Source organism: Episyrphus balteatus, chromosome 3 (assembly GCF_945859705.1).
Source record: "Episyrphus balteatus chromosome 3, idEpiBalt1.1, whole genome shotgun sequence".
In the NCBI taxonomy this organism is placed as follows: Eukaryota; Metazoa; Arthropoda; class Insecta; order Diptera; family Syrphidae; genus Episyrphus; species Episyrphus balteatus.
In genome coordinates this window covers 80,966,099-80,971,650 of record NC_079136.1, presented here as the reverse complement: position 1 = coordinate 80,971,650, position 5,552 = coordinate 80,966,099, and the positions used below count along the sequence as shown (strand labels likewise).

Sequence of the window (5,552 nt, the reverse complement as noted above, 5' to 3'; positions counted from 1 at the left end):
TCTCGAAAATAAGTCGAATTAATGCCTCCAAAAGTATGTGCGGTGATGGCAAATAAGGGCTTTTCGACAATATATTGGTTTTGACCACAAAAAGAATTGAAATATGAAATAATTTCCATTTTTTGAGTAGTGGTCCTATTGTTTTGACCGCTTTAGAAATCAATTTATTTTCGTATTTATTTATTTTTTTTATTTAAACAAAAAATCTTGTAAGATAATAAATTGATTTAAGCTCCTGATACTGTAAATTTTTTATTGATAATTTTTTTCTTTTAAAAACAAATAAAAATATGTGTTTTATGATTTGTTTTTAAAGTAAGACGAAGTGGTCTTATTATTTTGTCCATCACTGTATAATTATATTAACAATTTACAATAAAAAATAATTTACCTATTATAAAAACTATTTTAGTTATAATAACAAATTATTTCTTCGGCTACAACATTAATGTTTTATGATTATGATTGTGATTGATTTTATTTAATTTTTAATTTTTTATTTTCGATTTTTAAATTTAAGAATCAAATCTAGCAAAAATTACTGAGTAAAAAATAAAGTGATTATTTAACAAATTAATATTAATCTAAATTTAAGAGCTAACTATTAAATTATGATAAGTATTGCTGTAGTCTTTTTTGTCTGTTTTGAAATTACAAACAATTTCTTCATGTTTAATAATTTGATTGACTTCATGCACTTGTAATTTAAATTTTTGTTTTTCAGATTTTAAAATTTTAGTTTCATCAAATTTAAATGAATGGCCATTTTGTTTTGTATGCTCAGCTAGAGCAGCAATATTTTTGTTTGATGAACCTTCGAGGACTTTTCTGCATTCATTTTTATGTTGATTTATACGAGAACCCAATTTCTGTATTGTTTCACCAATATATATTTTTGGGCAATCATTGCATGGAATAGAACAAACTACTCCACTTTTATTAGTTTTCTCAATCTTTGATTTAGTATTTGCGAAAAAATGAGATACTTTATGATTTGGTTTCATAGCAGTTTTTATTTCAGGTACAAAGTATTCGCACTTTTTTGCTAAGGATTCACTCAATCCCGGAATGTATGCTATAGATGAATAGATTTTTGGATCACGATTTTCTGTTTCATCTTGTGTTTCAGATAGGAATTGGTAGCTTCTTCTATCATCGTTATTAGGTGATCTAGTTCGCTTTTTAAAATTCTCATTTTGAACACATTTAATTAACTTCTTTATCACTTGAACAGGATAGTTATTTTTAATCAAAATGTGATTTATTCTTTCTATGTTATTTTCCATATAAATCTTATGGCTGAATGAAAACACTTTTCTAATGAAACTTTTTACTGTGTTATATTTCATATTAATTGGGTGAGCTGAATAATAGTTATTTGAATTATAAGGGAAGAAATACAACCACAAAATAATAATTTTGAAATTCGTTACATACGGTACAAAAGAAGTTTCTAAAATTTTTCCAAAACAAAATTGGTACACCGATTTTAAGTAGATATTATTCAACACTTAAAAGCGAAATTTTGGAAAAATTCAATTCAAAAATTCAAAAATATTTTTTAAAAATCTAAAAATTAAGTTTTTGAAAATTTTTAAAATTTTTAATATAACGAGTACTTTAACGCTTCTTTAACTTATTTTTAGCACTAAAGACAAAAATAAAAAAAAAAAACTCGTTATGGCCTTTTTTGTAAAAAATTAACTTTTGTCTTTTCGTTATATGGCAGTACCGTTGTTGGTTTTGATCCTAAAAAAATGTTCCCTCTCAATTAAATTGTTTATTGCCAAGTTTGAAAAAAATCGCTCGAGGTACATATTTTTTTTTACGAATCCCAAGCTGTCCTTACCTATACCGAAAATAAGCAATGTGAATGATTCTACAATTTAGAAAAAAAAAAGAGAAAAACATTGTAAGGCGATTTGGTTTTAATTACACTTTTTTCGAAAACGGCTCTACCAATTTTGATTAAACAAAATCTGTTTAATTTGTGAAATAGATGAGAATTAAAATTTGTACATTATAATACTGTTTAACCCTAAAAAATACTGTTCCCGACCTATAACGTTTTTAGCGGTTGTCCCACTGATTACCAAAATTGACATAGTGAATTTCAAGTGTCGTCAATTTATCAACCGATTTAGAAGCTCTTACCTGTTTTCTTTTCAGTCGATTCTCCACCGATTTCCATATAAAGTACCTCGTTGAATTTAGAAATAAAATGTTTATAAATAAATATATAAATTAAAAATAATCAGCCCTATTTATAAACTCATCATAGACAGTTTATACCATTATGTACTGTTTATAATGTCTTTAAACAGAAAATTGTTATTTATAAAATGTTTAATAGAGGTTGTATAAGATAAACGCGTTTTTAGGTTGTTTAGAGTCTGTATAAGAATATATCTTGCTTATTTTTTTTCTTTTCATTGAAGAATTTATTTTTTGGATTCCATTTGCAATTAAGTGAATAATGTGAAATCAACTAAAAAAAAATTATAAATTTGGAGATTTTTCCTGATATAATTTACGAGAAATTTTGGCGTTTTCGTTTTTTTTTTTTTGTTTATTTTCGAATCAGATGGAGTTATTTTATCGACAGACGGAGTTGTTTGTCGTGATTAAAAGTACTAATTTTCCATTTTTAGTACTTATTTGGACACAAAACCTAGCATAACTATAATGGCTATGAAAATGTTTTATAAATAGAAATGTATGTAAAGTTGCATAAAGACTACATAAACTTGCACACAATAATTAAACAACAAATTCATCTTTTCTGCCGTCAGTGTTTAATTATAAACAGAAAAACAAAGTCCTTTCAAATACTAATCAAAAATTTTATATTTGTTATTTTTCTTTTTTTTTCGAAAATAACAAAAACAAAAAATTAACTATTTTAAATTTAAAACAAAAAATTGTGGATATACATAAGTAAGAATTTTTCTGCGAACGATTTTCATCAGTAAGAATACATATTTTGTCTAGTCAAAATTTAATTAATTTTTTGTGTCACTTTTCTATAACACTTTCCGATATGACGGCTTTAAAGGCAAATGTACATTGCCCCAAATTTATTTTAACCCTTTTCAAAAGAATAAACTTCTTTTCCAACGAAACGACGCACGTACGCACGCGACAACAAAGTCGTTCCGCGATTCGGTTTTGATAAATTATTTCAGTCAGAAATTGACATTTAAAGAAATTAATTTTAAAGCAAAAATAATGGAAAGTGATTTGGAATTTAATTTCAGTTTCAGTTAACCGATTAAGGTTCGCAAAAATACCAAAAAAAGGGAAAACTGAAAATTTTCAAATATTTAATTTGTATCGTTTAAGCTTCCAAGTGGTGTTTTACGATTTTAAAAACCACAAACCACAATGCCATTAAAGAAGGTATTTAAGTGCCATGAAGCTATTTATTTAATTTATTTGTTTTCATAACACTTCTCATTTTGATTGTGATGCTGTCTACGAGTACATACAAGGACAGTGTAGCTGGACAAAGAGGGGAGAAACTGGGGAGCAGGGTTGGTTATTTTTATATATAATATACATGCTAACCAAAAAGTAGGTAAATATTCCTTTTGGTTTGGTTAGACACATCTTCATTAATTAAAGCAAATTTAGGGTGATAATTATTATGCTTTTCGGATGGAGAATATAGAGAATGAAGCTATAAGAATATTCCCGCGCAATATAATTCCTTTTAGGGGCGTGTGAAAATTCTTTGAACTTAGGCTGTCCATTTCATGATTATTTATTGCTTTATTACGGACAAAAACAAAAAAAAAAAATAAATAAATTGGAAGAAATCCGTGCTCGAGAATATATTTCTTTGGTTTTAGTGTCACGATTCCTAAAGTGGATTATGCCAATGGGTAATAAATAAACATAAGAACATGGACCACACCCTAATTGTGAAAAAATCTTAGATACTAATGAACTTAGATAAAAAGAGATATGAAACTGGAGAAGTTACTTAAATATTCAGATAAATACGGAAACATGGATTTACTTCCTCACACCACACAATGTCTTGATAATTAAATAACGTTATTATAAAATTATCATTTGAGGATAAGTAAAGTGAGGCATTATTAGGCCACTGGTGGCTAAAGTCTATAAATAAAGACTGATGTATATTTTAAAAAGTTTTTTTTCATTCAAATGTATGTATTAGAGTGACCGCAAGAAATCGATTTTCTAAATTTGGTCGGGGGAACCCCATAAAATGTTCCGCCTTTGCAGATTTTTAGATAGCCAAAATTTCAGCTCGATTGGATAAGTCTAAATGGTGCCGACAGTCGCTCAAAGTATCAAAAATCTCTGTTTTTTCACTGTTTTTCGCAGTAAATTAGCTTCCAAACAGAGGGGGTTATTTTCACTTTTTATATATTAAATTAAAGGTAGTGTTGTTACACATAACTCAGATGTTAAATTTGTTAAGTTTTACTAAAAAAACAAAATATTGTCATCAATTTAAATTTTCAGTACTTACCTCAAAAAGAGCTGAAGTGCAAACTCGATTTAAAATGAATCTTTTTTTTAACTGTTTTAACAAAAAATGAAACATTTAACAGATTTCTAAAAAAAAACAAAATACTTAATATCGTCTTATGCCTACTTTTCACGAGTCGATTTTAGCCGCAGGATATGTCGTTCGACTAGGATTTTTCTATATTGATTGTCACTTTAGTCGCCTGCGAATTACGTTCACACGAGTCGAAAAGCTTCGCCGCACGGAAAAAATCGACTAGTAAAAAGTCCCCATAACATTTCTAATACATAACTAATGAAGTAATTACTAAAAAAAAATGTGTCAAGAGATTTACTTAAAGTAGTTTTGGAAGCATTGGGATACAATTTTCGGCACTCACTGACTACTTGAAGTACATATTGTTTTTGTTCCTCATCTTTAGTTAAAAGGTTATTAAAATTGGTTATTAATTTGACTCTTCTTTCTGCCATGTCATTTACGACTTTAAGTGATTGCACTTTTTTAAAGCCTTCTTTAAAATGCGGGTTTCCGGGCAAAAGATTTGGAGGTGCTTTGAAAACACTTAAAATTGTTAAAACTTCTTTTAATATCAAAACAAAAACGCAACAGAATCAATACTCACATTTTATTTTAAGTTAATTTATTTTACATACAAAGTAAAATTAGCAAAAAGCGCGAGTTTATTTTAATAAAATTATTGAACTACCAACGAAACGACTCGTGAAACTTAAACTTCATAAAAAAAACAACAAATATGTATTTTACAACTGCATTTTATTTTTTTTCTATAAAAAAAAAAAACATAGCAGGTTCAACCCCCAATGGGTACCCTTTTTTTTCAGTCAATTTTACTCTGTGCCTCTATTGTTGATAAAATTATTATATATTATTTTATATTATACGAGAAGCATTTCGATTAGATACCTTTCTTTAACATAGAGTTTCATTTTAAATCGAGTTTGCACTTCAGTTTTTTTTGAGGTAAGTACTGAAAATTTAAATTGATGACAATATTTTTTTTATTAGTAAAACTAAACAAGTTTAGCAT

The 5,552-nt window shown here is 27.3% G+C and overlaps 1 long non-coding RNA gene across 1 annotated transcript; it reads left to right on the top strand.

Moving 5' to 3' along the window:
* The first annotated feature begins 3,179 nt into the window (after positions 1–3,179).
* Positions 3,180–3,877, top strand: LOC129913377 (uncharacterized). Its single transcript, XR_008772044.1, has 3 exons — positions 3,180–3,276; positions 3,343–3,577; positions 3,634–3,877. It is a non-coding gene; the product is annotated as an uncharacterized LOC129913377 (long non-coding RNA).
* Positions 3,878–5,552: the final 1,675 nt, after the last annotated feature.